Below are 14,496 nucleotides of genomic sequence, written 5' to 3'. Positions count from 1 at the left end.
TGCACATGCATGTGGGTTGTGCATGCCTGAAGTGCATGCTTGTGCATGTATGTGAGCGTGTGTGGGAACTGTGGGAGGGTATGATAGCGGGGCTGGGGAGCCTACCTTTAGTCACCCTCGTATTCTTCCTTTTACATTTGAGTAAACTGAGGCTTTGATATCTTTTCTTTTAAAGATATGTTTAATACTTTTTTTAAGTTTATGTATTTATTTTGAGAGAGACAGAGACAGTGCAAGTGGAGGGGCAGAGAGAGAGGGAGACAGAGAATCCTAAGCAGGCTATGCACCATCAGCTTTGAGCCTGATGTGGGGCTCGAATTCACAAAACCATGAGATCATGACCTGAGCCTTAACGGCTGAGCCACCCAGGCGCCCCAGAGGCTTTGATATGTTAAATAACTTCCTTTCTTCATTCAGTGAATATTTGATCACCTTCCATGTGGAGGGCATATTTTACACGTTCAGCCACTTTTATAAGTGGAAACATTATAAAGGAGCTACTATAATCTCCTCATAGATGAGGAAACTGAGGCTCAGAGATAAAAATCCTGATAAAATTGAGTAGAGTGTCCTGTATTCTACAGGGTGTCCCGTGACAAACGTCAGCTGGGGCTTTTTCAGACAGATGGGCTTCTCATTTTGGAAATCCCAAATCGTCTCTCTCTCTTTTCATTTTCTTTCTTCTTTCTTTCTTCCTTCCTTTCTTTCTTTTTCTTTCTTTCTTTCTTTCTTTCTTTCTTTCTTTCTTTCTTTCTTTCTTTCTTTCTTTCTTTCTTTCTTTCTTTCTTTCACAAAAGGGTAATCTGGGTGCCTTTCAGAGTGCTCCAAGGATATAGGCAGGAAGGACTGAGGGGACAGGGAAGATTTTTAAAAACAATAGGAAGTCTGTCAGCACACCATCCTCCAGTCCAGGGTGGTGAATGGGTAGAGGGGTTCCTGCGAGTTGCAGAATTGTCTGAATGCCATACCTCTGAGTTGGAATATTCATCCCAGTGTTACGTGGAAGGAGGAATGGCTGCAGCACATGCTGTAAGCTAGCACATCTAAATCATACCGTGAATATCGGCCACCTTGGTCTCTTGAAGTGCATGTTCTGAGTCAGTCAGCTGGCTGGGGCCTGAGATTTCGCGTTTCTAATGAGTTCCCAGAGGACATCTGTTCCACAGTGCGTTTCTAACGAGTTCCCAGAGGACATCTGTTCCACAGGGTTTGGACCACTCGTGGAGTAGCAAAAGTTTGTAAAGGCAAAGAAGCAAGGTGCCTGTGGTTAATGAAGGGGGAACATGGACAAGAGTCTGAGGGAGAAGAGAATGAATTTTGTTTGGGATGTGTAGTGCTAAGGGCACTCACATTTTTCCTGTGCGAAATTATATGATGACTAGTGGGGTTAGCATTCAATGAGAGGTCAGCGAGAGGTCAGCGAGAAGTCAGTGAGAAGTCAGTGAGAGGTCAGTGAGAGGTCAGCGAGAGGTCAGCAAAAAGTCAACAGTGAAGATGCAGTTCTGGGTCAGCACCACCTTGGAGGTTATGGTGGGTGTCTTGTGGGAAATGAAATTGCTTAGAGGTGGTGGGAGAGAGAGAGAGAGCGAGCGCGGGAGAGGGAGCGGGAGAGGGAGAGGGAGTTTATGAAGAGAAGAAAGAACAGCCACAGGATCTGAGACAGGACATTTAAGATGGTGGAAGAAAAGTGATGAGTGAAGACTGGCCAGGAGTGGTTAGAATATTAGGAGAACAACCAGGTCGGAGGACGGAAACCAAGTGAGAAGTCGAGAAGTTGGGAGGAGTGCCTGCCACACGGCAGCAAGGGAAGCTTGGGGAAGGCAGGTAGGAGGCTGGTGGGAAGGAGGAGACTTTGGAGAGTGTATTTGCCGGGCTCTCCCCCTCCATCACAGGCCTCTGCTCCTGCCAGTAACCCCCTCCACAGCTGCTCACTCTGGTAGGTCTCTGTAACTGGTCCCAGTATACTGCACCATTCCTTGTGACTGAAGGGATTACTGGTGGAGGAGTGCACTGGTTTGAGAAAAGCAACCAAGCTTGTGTATCCTCCATGTCCCTTTTGGACCATAACCAATATAGAGGGGAGGGTCCGCAGGGTCAGATGTTGCAAGAGGAAGTGGAGAGCTCTCCTGGTTTCCCCAGAGCCATTTCCCAAATACGACGGGCATAGTGAGTTGAGGGTTGAATGAGACTTGGGGAAACATAGACTAACTACTCCTTCAGAAAGTTCAGCTCTGAGGAGACTGAGGGAAACTGTGCAGTCAGCAGAAGGAATCCTGGAGTTGAGGAAGGGGAGTGTAGAGTTGGAGACCCCAGAGCACGCTTACAGGCAGACAGGAAGGTTCTGTCAGAGAGGGAGAGATGGAAGATGGATGGAGGGTCCCAGGGGTCCAAGACCTCAGGATCAATGCACAATGTGGAAGATTCAGACTTGTAAAGGAGGAGGCGTGTTTCTTCAGATAAAGAGGAAAGGATGGATGAGTGAGGAAACAGGGACTTTGTGCAGGGGCAAGGAGCATGGATGCACCTCTTCTTGGGTGCTTTGAGTTTTTAATGACAAGGAAGCAGATCTCCACCTTAAAGTGATGCAATAGGGGTGGGGAAGAAGTTTAGTAAAAGCTGTTAGGGGGGAAACCAGAAACGTTTGAAGGAAAATGAACCAAGAAGTAGCAGCCACGGGGACTTTTCTGTGTTCTGTGATCCCTCCCTGATCTCTTCGCCATGTAGGCACCCTTTATGCATTTGCCCATTCTCTCTCCTCTCATGGAGAGAACGCTTCTGCCACAGCGTTCCACAGTGGATGCACTGTCCTTGTGAGGGCTCTTGCCTTTGTGGGGTAATGACTTGTCTTTCAGATTTCTCCTCCTTTCCCCCTCAGTTCCAACATGGTGGAGCACATGAGTCCCCCAGCAGTTTGCTTGCTGGCTGACCTTAGGCTGCAGCTCCCCTTCTCAGATCTGTCGGCATCTGTCTGCATCTTGCATTTGGCTTAGCTCACCATGGCAGAACTCTGGCGGGTCTGGAATTCCAGATCCAGTGGCTGCCTTCATCTTAGTTGTGGGCTTCTCTTTTATTATTATTTTTTTTTAATTTTATTTTTTAAAATTTACATCCAAATTAGCATATAGTGAAGCAATGATTTCAGGAGAAGATTCCTTAGTGGCCCTTACCCATTTAGCCCATCGCCCCTCCCACAACCCCTCCAGTAACCCTCTGTTTGTTCTCCATATTTAAGAGTCTCTTATGTTTTGTCCCCCTCCCTGTTTTTATATTATTTTTGTTTCCCTTCCCTTATGTTCATCTATTTTGTCTCTTAAAGTCCTCATATGAGTGAAGTCATATGATACTTGTCTTTCTCTGACTGACTAATTTTGCTTAGCGTAATACCCTCCAGTTCCATCCATGTAGTTGCAAACGGCAAGACTTCATTCTTTTTGATTGTGTGCGCCTCTCTTTTAAAAGCCACCACTGGGTGGCTCAGTCGGTTAAGCGTCCGACTTCAGCTCAGGTCACAATCTCACGGTCCGCGAATTCGAGCCCTGCGTCGGGCTCTGGGCTGATGGCTCAGAGCCTGGAGCCTACTTCTGATTCTGTGTCTCCCTCTCTCTCTGCCCCTCCCCCATTCATGCTCTGTCTCTCTCTGTCTCACAAATAAATAAACGTTAAAAAAAATTAAAAAAAAATAAATAAAAGGAAGAATCTGGTTGGCTCAGCCAAGCCAGTGGGTTGGTTTCTCCTGAGCCAGGTGTCCACTCATGTTTCAGTCAGCTCTGGCCCACCTGTCAAGTGTTATAAACATGGGCCCACAGACTCGCCCTTCAGCAGAAATTGTGGATGGTGTATGAGCAAGTTTATATAAGAGGCTCCTAAGGAGATTAACACCCTCAAAAGAGTTCAGTGCATGAGGCTTTGGATTGCTGTGAATATAATTGTTTCAGGAAATTTCCTTTGGTTATTTTTCTAGGATGCTGAAATTCTCCCTCAGCAATTAGCTGATGGCTCCCTGAAGATACTTCACCATGAGGTGGAACTCACTAAGAAAAAGTAAGTGAGTTTTCTCATCATTCCTATTTTCTCTGTGACTCCAGCAGATAGATCTGACTGGTGGAGAAGTTGGTAGAAATTAAGCCTGTGAATGTTCACCACCAATGTCTGCCCAGAGCTGCAGTTCCCTGAGGCAGAGAAAGCTCATGATTACAGGCCTGTCTGAGCCTCATAGTTCAGAGAAGAGATTCCAACCTACTTTTTCTGGCATAGTGGTGAGGTTTGGAAAGAGGTTGGGATTTGGAGTTGGAGTGTCTCATCTGATTCATCATACTACACCATATAATTTCAGGAGAATTTTTATCTCACTGAGATGATAATTTTCAAGAGACAGCATCTCTAGAAGGATAATACATTGGGTTAAATTCCCACTAAGGTGTGGATGACTGATTACTCAAACTTTCCCTTGGAGCCAGCTCTGACTCTAAGGAGGGTATTGAGCTTTGAAGAACAGGACTGGAGGAAATACCATGAGAGGAAGACGTCAGTAAGGCTAAAGGCCAGAAGTTCTATTAAGGAGATTTCTTCACATTTAGTCTCCAGCTGATTACTCTCAAGCCTGGGTGCATAGGTGTGGTGCTCACTGGGCTTTAAACATTCATGTCCCTTGGAAGCAAGCCATCACTGGGAATGTTGGTAAGGGAGTTGTCTCCGTAATGGACTTTAAAAGCTGGGCTCTGTTTTTCATGACTCTCCTTTCCTGAGATACTTGCTGACTTTCATCTTGACTTCCACAACAATCCTGTTTGAAAGAGATCATTTTGAACACTGTCAGAGTACTTTGCTGTGACCCGTTAGCCTGTTGACCCATAAACATATGTTCCCTCCATGAAGAGCCAAGCTCCCTGGTTTATTGCTATGTTTGTTTACAAAATAAAAACAAAAGGGCACCTGGGTGGCTTAGTCAGTTAAGCATTCCACTCTTGGTTTTGACTCAGGTCATGATTTCACGGTTTGTGGGTTCAAGTCCTGCATTGGGCTCTGTGCTTTCAGTGTAGAGCCTGCTTGGGATTCTCTGTCTCCCTCTCTCTCTGCCCCTCCCCTACTCGCATGCACACACACACTCTCTCTCAAAAATAAATAAACTTAAAAAAAAAAAGAAACAACTTGGGGAGCCTCCTTCCCAAAGCAACAATAATGACAACAACAAAGAGACCCATTGGGTCTGTTTCTCAAGATGACAGTCCTTCATCAAGTCTCAGATGCTACATGCATTTCTTTTGTAAAGGATTCCTGACTTTATATCTCTCCAAGGACTTTGTAAGGATGATCTCACCCTCTGAAATTGGCAGAGAAGAAGCATTCCGATTTCATTCCAGCACAAGAACAGAAAGATGGTTGTTAAGCAGAAATTGTCCAGTCAGTAATCAGACAAGCCCTGACCCTTCTTCCCAAAAAGATTCTGGTCAAATTCCGGAGACACTCTTACAGGTAGGATTTACCCGAGACCCCAGAGGCATCTGCTTCTGGTCTAAGAGGTTTTGAGGTCTGGTTGGTTTCTGGGTCTCTGTGAAGGAAAGGGGGACTCAGGAGAGGGCTAACGTGGACTCCTTCCTACTATGTAGAAAAATGGGATAAAACAAAAACCAAATTAGTTCAGCTGCTGGAAGTGAAGAAGGAATAGAAAAACATAGCCGGAAGTGGTGAGTGGTGCTACAGCAAGCCAGGGATGTGAGTGTGTCTGCCTCTGCTCTTATTAGGCTGGGGTAGGGCCCATGCAGAGATGAGAGTTAAGGCCTTGGGCCAGTGCCATTTGGAGGCCTGAACAAGAAAGCAAAAAGGTGGGGCAGTTGCAGGGCTGAACTCTCCATGAAAGGAGGACTAGAAAAAAAATCTAGCCATTGAATCAGGAAGAAGCCAGGAAAGTTTGCCTCTGGTTGGGTTCCGAGTAGAAAAAAATAAAAGCCTTTTGAGAAAAAAAATGAAATCCTGTGATTGTGCTTTGAGAGGTTCTGGAGACTGAGTGTATACTGTTCATGAGTTGTAGACATCCTAAATTAAGAGATGCACATAAAAATTGGTCCCGGTTATGTTACTGCTAGGTCACATGCAGAAGCAGATAGAAAATCATGCGTCATAGGAAATTTCCATTGAAAAATCAAGCTCAGTTGAAGATGAGCTTTCAGTAAAAAATTACAAAACAGCTGTTGGAAGATCCACTACAAGAACTTGCCGGCACAACGAGCCGGAGGATCAGCAACCCCAAACTTGAAATCATAGAATCTGAAAGGGACCATGGATACAGGGTTGTTTCAATAGTTATACAGATAAAAGGGAAAAATAGAAGCCACAGTGGAAATATTAACACTAATGGGAAAGATCGGAAGTAACACTGATAATAAAACATATTAACGTTCATGTTCAGATTTGAAAATAAGTAGACTTAAGCTGAGGAAAACATGTTGCCATTAACCAACAAAACAATAAAACACAAAAGGTTCAGCATCCTCTGAACTGTGTCCCTCTCCCCCCCACAAAAAAACAAAACCAAAAAGTACCAAAAAAGTCCAAAAGCCAGAACTTGGAAAGAGAAAATGGGAGGCATACATTCTTGTCCTGGCATATTTCAACCCACTGGGGCTTAGCATGGTCTATATACTCTTGGAAAATATGCTAGCTAGCGTTAGGATTATCATGAGGATAAGAATGTAGACACTAAGCTTGGTTGCCTAGGACACCAAAATAATCTTTCTATTATAAAGACATGATACTGGAAAGATCTGGAAATGCTGGGCCAATAGGGTTCCTATGAGCAGCCCCAAAAGAACATAGAGTAGGAGAGAATGAATGGGGAATCTGAGTGGAGTCATGAGATGGAAAAAAAGTTATTTATTGATTGATTGATTGATTTTCATTTATATATATATATTTTTAGTGTGTTGTTTTTAAAAATTGTATAATTGTTCAATTCAAGCTTACATAGTAGAGAATGTGGGTACATGCCTGATAATCAGCCACCATCAGTGTAATGAATCAGTGTTAGCTTTACCTCCCCTACCAGCTCATGTTCCACTACAGTATTGCTAGATTTAGAGTCCACTCTTGTTAGTACCCTGAGCTTGGTTGGGATTATTTTGGCTGTAGAACAAAGAAGAAAGTGGGAAAGCAGAAAAAACGATTATTATTTGAGATTGTATGATGGCCAACATGGAACATCCATGAGAACTTATAGACAAAATGTTAGAAACAATGAGAGCTGAAAAAGATCACTGGGAACAAGATTGATACACAAAATCATTGGTAACAAAATTTAGAAAATTTAATTAAAAATACTATTTATAATAACAGCAGCAACAACAAAAAAAACTATGAGCTCTTAGAAATAAATATAATAAAAGAGTGTAAAACTGTTATGGAAAAATCAAAACTATTTATTGAAAGATTATAAAATAAGACCTAAGGAGTTAGAGACAAAATTCCATATTCATGGACAGAAAGACTTGGTAGCATAAAAGATGTCAATTTTTTTTGTCCAAATTAAATAAGTTAATTTAGTTCCAAACAAATTCCCGGGAGAGTTTGTCACAGAGCTTGACAAAATAGATCCAAAAATTCAAACAAAAGAAGGAAGGCCAAAAATATCCAAAAAATCTTAAGTCGTGGTGATGATAAGAGACTTATTCTACCGAATTAAAAAAAATTATATGAAGCTATATGGTGATTTAAACAGTGGGATATTGGCATAAGGATAGAGAAATCTACCAATGGAACAGAATGGAGAGTGTTAGGAACAGACTCGACTCATGTATATCAGGGATTTGGCTTATGTGAGGTAACATTACAAAGCAGCAGGTAAAGAATGGACTATTTAATAAATTGTCTTGGACAATAAACTATAAAAAAGATGAAATAGGATTCCTACCTCACCATACATACACTCCTCCTCCTCCTCCTCCTCCTCCTCCTCCTCTTCTTCTTCTTCTTCTTCTTCTTCTTCTTCTTCTTCTTCTTCTTCTTCTTCTTCTCCTTTAAATGTAATTTATTGTCGCACTGGCTAACACAACAGGGTATAAAGTGTGCTCTTGGTTTTTGGGGTAGATTACCATGGTTTGTCGCTTACAGCACCCAGTGTTCCTCCCAACAAGTGCCCTCCTCAATGCCCATCACCCATTTTCCCCTCCCCCCATCAACCCTGTTTGTTCTCTGTATTTAAGAGTCTCTTTTGGTTTGCCTCCCTCCCTCTCTGTTTGTAACTACTTTTCCCCCTTCCCTTTTCCCATGGTCTTCTGTTAAGCTTCTCAAGATCCACATATGAGTGAAAACATTTGATATTTGTCCTTCTCTGACTGATTATTTCACTCAGCATAATACCTTCCAGTTCCATCCATGTTGCTGCAAATGGCATGATTTCATTCTTTCTCATTACCAAGTAGTATTCTATTTTATATATAAACCACATCTTCTTTATCCATTCATCAGTTGATGGACATTTAGGCTCTTTCCATAATTTGGCTATTGTTGAAAGCGCTGCTATAAACATTGGGGTCCATGTGCCTCTATGCATCAGCACTCCTGTATCCCTTGGGTAAATTCCTAGTAGTGCTACTGCTGGGTTATAGGGTAGTTCTATTTTTAATTTTTTGAGGAATCTCCACATTGTTTTCCAGAGGTGCTGCACCAGTTTGCATTCCCACCAACAGTGCAGGAGGGTTCCCATTTCTCCACATCTTCACCAGCACCTGGTTTCCTGAGTTGTTCATTTTAGCCACTCTGACCGGTGTGAGGCGGTATCTCAGTGTGGTTTAGATTTGTATTTCCCTGATGATGAGTGACGTTGAGCATCTTTTCGGACACATACACACTTCTAGCTGGATTAAAATATAAATGTAGGATGTAAAACTTAATATTTTAATAAGAAAATATAGAAAAATATCTTTATAACTTCAGGGTATGCAAAATGCGAAATTAAACAAGACAAAATAGGCAAAAAAGTTAAAGAGAAAATTTTGATAAACTTTCATGAAAATGAGAGAAGTTTGCAATATCTACAGCTAATAAATAGTGTGCAGAAATACAAAAAGTCTTGAAAATTAGTAATAAGGAAACAGGCAACAAGATTGGAAATATATAGAAAGGAAAATTGAATGGATGCTGATGATAAGAGAAGAATCTTACTTTGTCAGTTAATGAGGTGATTGCAAAATAAAATAATTTCACAATATCATCAGATTGACAAAAATGCAAAGTCTGATAACACTAAGTGGTAGTTAGGATGGGGAGAAATAGAAACTCTTTCATAGTGGCAATATAAATTCATACACCAATTTCTAGGAAAATTTTACAGTCTCTATTATAGTTAAAGAGATGCAAGCCTTTGACTTAAGCATTTTCATCCCCACTTATGTATTCTAGACAAACATTGGTGTTTATGTGTAAGAGAGTTCACCACAGGACATTTTGGAATAGAGAAAAAAGAGAATCAATCTAATCATCCATAAATAGAATAAAGTTTTGAGAAGTGCCTTTTTGGCTCGGTTGGTAGGGCCCAGGACTCTCACTCTTGGGTTGTGAGTTCAAGCCCCAGTGTTGGGCATAGAGCTTACTTAGATAAAAATGAATGAACTAGATCTCCTATGTCAAGATAGTTTTAACTCTCAAAGAATATTAGAAGTGAGAAAATAACCTGTAAGATGATATTATAGTTACATCCTATTATTTTTTCAAACTGTTGATTATGACTCATCCATAAGTTGTGAAATCAGTTTAATGGGTCACTGCCAGCATTACAAAATAAAGTTAGAATAGAAAGAAAATATCTGAATGTGTTAGAAGTAAACAGTAAGTATTTCAATGACAGTGTTGTTTTATATTACATCCACATGCACACATACAGGTATATATGGATACATATACATGTGTGTACATGTGTGTGTTTACCAAAATGCAAAATGCATTTCTTACAATGAATATGGTAGAGAAGTCCAAAAGCCACCGTTTTTTATACATTAAAAGTGTGAGAAGGCACCTGAGTGGCTCAGTCCATTAAGCATCCTGCTCTTGATTTTGGCTCAGGTCATAATCTCATGGTTCATGAGATTGAGCCCCATGTTGGGTTCTGTGCTGACATTGCAGAGCCTGCTTGGGATTCTCTCTCTCTCTCTCTCTGTCTCTCTCTCTCTCTCTCTGTCTCTCTCTCTCTCTCTCTCTCCCCATCCCCCTCTCATACATGCATTCTCTCTCTCTCAAAAAAAGTGTGAAACAATATTATAAGTTTACAGATTCCACAATATTCATGGGAGTGATAAATACCAGTGTTGGGATAGTGGTTATCACTGGAGTGAGAGGGAAGAAGAAGCCATGGGGTCTGGGTGTGAAGATTTTGCTCCATCTGTGTTGTTGCAAATGGCAAGATTTCCTTTTCTTATTCTTTACTGAATAATATTCCATGGATATATGTACCACATCTTTTTTTTATCCATTTGTTTGTAGATGGGCACTTAGGTTGTTTCCATGTTTTGGCTATTGTGAATAATGCTGCAGTGAACATGGAGTGGAGATATTTCTTTGATATTATGACTTCATTTTTTTTTAGATATATACCCAGCATTAGGATTGCTGGACCATATGGTAGTCCTATTTTTAATTCTTTGAGGAACCTCCATATTGTTTTCCATTGTGGCTCTACCAATTTATATTGCCACCAATAGTGCACAAGAGTTCCCTTTACTCCACATCCTGGACAACATATGTTGCCTCTGCCTTTTTGATGATAGCCATTCTAACAGGTGTGAGGTGCTATCTCATTGTGGTTTTGGTTTGCATTTCCCTCATGATTAGTGATGTTGAGTATCTTTTCATGTACCTCTTGGTCATTTGGATGTCTTCTTTGAAAACAATGTCTATTCATTTCCTCTGTCCATTTTTGAATTGAATTGTTAGTTTGCTAGGAGTTGTATGAATTCCTTATGTATTTTGGATGTTAGCTCCTTATCAGATATATAATTTTCAATTTGCAGTATAGTTTTCTTCCATTCTGTATGTTGCTTTTTCATTTTGTTGATTGTGTCTTTTGCTGTGCAGGTGTGTTTTATAATGTAGGTCCATTTATTTATTTTTGCTTTTGTTGCTTGTGCTTTTGATGTCATAGCCAAAAGAGTGTTGCTAAGACCAATGTCCAGGAGCTTTTCCCTATGTTTTCTTCTAGAAGTTTTATGATTTCAGGTATTATGTTGAAGTCCTTAATCCATTTGAGTTAATTTTTTGTGAGTGGTACAAGATAAGAGTCTAATCTCATTTTTCTGCATATGATTATTCAGTTTTTCCAGCACCATTCATTGAAGAGACTATTCTTTCGCCATTGAGTATTCTTGACTCCCCTGTCAAATATTAGCTGACTGTATATGTTAGGGTTTATTTCTGGGGTTGCAATTCTGTTCCATTGGTCTGTGTGTCTATTTTTAGGCCAAAACCTTACTCTTTTGATTCCTATAGCTTTGCAATATAGTTTTGAAATCAGGCCATGTGATGCCTCCAGCTTTGTTATTCTTTCTCAAGGTTGCTTTTGCTTTTCATGGTCTTTTGTGGCTCCATTTGAATTTTAGGATTGTTTTTTCTCTTTCTGTGAAAGATGCCATTGGAATTTTGATAGGGATTGCATTGAATCTACAGATGGCTTTGGGTAGTATAGACATTTTAACAATATTAATTCTTCTGATCCATGAACATAGAATACCTTTTTATGCATTGGTGTCTTCTTTGATTTCTTTTATTAAAGTTTTATAGTTTTCATTCTATAGATCTCTCACCTCCTTGGTTATATTTACTCCTCAGCGTTTCATTTTCGTTGGTGCTATTGTGAATGGGATTGTTTTCTTTATTTCTTTTTCAGATATTTCATTGTTAGTGTATAGAAATGCAATTGACTTCTGTATGTTGGTTTTGTATCCCTCAACTTTACTGAATTTGTTGATTCATTCTAACAGTTTTTTTGTGGATTCGTTAGGATTTTCTAAATACAAGATCATATCATTTGCAGAGACAATTTCACTTCCATTCTAATGTGGATGAATTTTATTTCTCACTCTTGCTTAATTATTCTGGCTAGGACTTGCAGTACTATGTTGAATATGAATGGTGTGAGTGGGCACCCTTGTGTTGTTTCTGATCTTAGAGGAAAAGCTTTCAACCTCTCATTGTTGAGTATGATGTAGGCTGTGTGCTTGTCATGTATGGCCTTTATTATGTTGAGATATGTTCCTTCAGTACCCAATTTGTTGGGAGTTTTTATCATGAAAGTATGCTTTATTTTGACCAATGTTTTTTTTTGCATGTATTGAGATGATCATGTTTTTTATCCTTCATTCTTTTATTTTTATTTTTATTAAAGTCTATTTATTTATTGAGAGAGAGAGAGAGAGAGAGAATGAGAGAGAATGAGTGGGGGAGGGGCTGAGGGAGAGGGGGACAGAAGATCTGAAGCAGGCTCTGTGCTGACAGCAGAGAGCCCAGTGCAGGGCTCCAACTCACAAACCATGAGATCAGACCTGAGCTGAAGTCAGATGCTTAACAGACTGAGCTACCCAGGTGCCCCGTATCCTTCATTCTTTTAATATGATGTATCACATTTATTGATTTATGTATGTTGAAACATCCTTGCATCCCAGGGATAAATCCCACTTCTTCATGGTGTTTAATCCTTTTGTTGCATATTCACATTGCATATAAATTTCTTATTTTCAAGAACCATATTTAAGATAAAATGGCTGTCAGTAATTAAAATGAAATAAAGGAAAAATAATGTATAAATTAGTACATCATTTTACTTTTCTCTTATTTTCCCTATCACATGTTTATTGTATTGTATCACTCATGCACCATTTTCCTCCTTGCTATTTGCTCCACTGAGTATTGCCCAAAGCTGGAACCCATATCTCATCAGGGCTGGCCACCTAATAAGGTCTCCTACCCACTGTTTTTCTTTTTTCCCCAGTAAAAACTTATCTGTTCTATGTCCCATTCTTATAACAGGGTTTTCACCCAGGTATCCTGGTTAAAAAACAATTTATGAGATGAACTTTCCTGGGGCATATAGTGTTATAGCCCTAGTGGGTTCCCAAACGCTGCACTGCTGACAGCCTGGGAACAGGAGTGGTGGGGTTTACACTTAGGAACAAGTGAGAAGCGGTCGTGACTGGGCAGGCTTGGTCACGATTTGGAGGTTATGAGCAGTTTACCACCTCTAACTTCAAGTCTCAAATTCCTTGTCATTTCTGATGCGGCTCATCCTATCTCTCCATCCAGGCTCTGCCTGCAGAGGGGTCCTCACCCGAGAGATTCACTCCTTTAGTCCTATCTGGGAAGCCTTCCCCTTACATGGCAGCATCTTGGGGTCCAGGAAGAGAGATCTTGCTGTAAATTCAGATGCCATCAGGCACTGAGAAATTATGACTGTTTTTTCTTTTTTCCAGTGTGGTTCGTTGGGTAGCTAATTCTCATTGGTTATGCTGAGGTGAGGATTCTTTGGGATTTTGGAAGAAAATATCCTCACATTTTCCATTCCTTTCTTCCCAGAGACAGTTTGCTGGCAAGTAATGGCTACCTCTCTCTGCAGCCAGATGAGAAACAGAACTTAAGGCAGAGGCGAGAACAATGCCCATGTGGCCAGTGACATTCTTTGGTCTTTTTTTTTTTTTTTTTTTAAAGTGTAGGAAAATGCAAAACTTAAAAAGGGCCTAATCTCCAGAGGAGTGAAAACTGCCTCTGGGGAGAGAAGACTGTGGCTGGGATGTCAGATGCTACATTTCTCTTTCCTCCTGGGAGGAGGATCTTCGGTTCCCACATCACAGTCCCTGGCCTGGGTGTCTGATGGTGGAGGCTGCACATTTGAGTGCTCTGGGGCTCGGTCCTCTGCCTCATCCTCTCCAAAGACAGACTCACCCAGACTCCGGCCCCAGGGAACTCTGAGAAGCGCACCTTTGTTGTGGTGACTTCTGCTCAAGTCAGCCAGAGGGACAATTCTCACCTCACAGGGCTTCTGAAAGGCCTCACATGCTGCCTCAATTGTAATCGCTTTCCATTGTGCTTAGGGAATTGCTATAACTTTGGAAGAAAATGATAAAATAAAAACAGTACATGTATGCTCTTAAAATAAAAAAGCAGACAATGTTACAGAAAGCCAACAATGGAAAGCTCTTGTCTCTCAGGCCATGGCCACCCACCCTGAGCCCTGCTTCCCAGAGGAAACCGCTCTTAATTGTTGCTTTGTTTCTTTTTTAAATTTAGTTTTTATTTTATTTTATTTTATCAAGGTTTAACGGGTGAACTAGTTCTACAAGGCTTGTTATTAAAATAGCGGTACAAGTTTCTTTTTGAGATGATGAAAATAATCTAAAATTAGAATGTGGCGATGGTTGCATAACTCTGTAAATACCCTAAAACCCATTGAATTGTGCACTTTAAATGGAAGGACTTTACGGCATGTTAATTATATCTCAATAAAGCTGTTAAGAAAAGGGA

At 40.8% G+C, this 14,496-nt stretch overlaps 1 protein-coding gene across 1 annotated transcript in view; it reads left to right on the top strand.

Moving 5' to 3' along the window:
- The first annotated feature begins 3,960 nt into the window (after nt 1–3,960).
- GKN2 (gastrokine 2) overlaps nt 3,961–14,496 on the top strand; it is a 307,921-nt gene continuing 297,385 nt past the window's right edge. The window contains exon 1 of the mRNA XM_019440628.2: nt 3,961–4,041. The gene's annotated coding sequence lies outside the window, so the exon portion shown is untranslated. The remainder of the gene's footprint in view (nt 4,042–14,496) is intronic.

Source organism: Panthera pardus, unplaced genomic scaffold (assembly GCF_024362965.1).
Source record: "Panthera pardus isolate Hobbes unplaced genomic scaffold, ASM2436296v1 HiC_scaffold_25, whole genome shotgun sequence".
Classification (NCBI taxonomy): Eukaryota; Metazoa; Chordata; class Mammalia; order Carnivora; family Felidae; genus Panthera; species Panthera pardus.
This window is presented reverse-complemented; position numbering and strand designations above follow the sequence as displayed.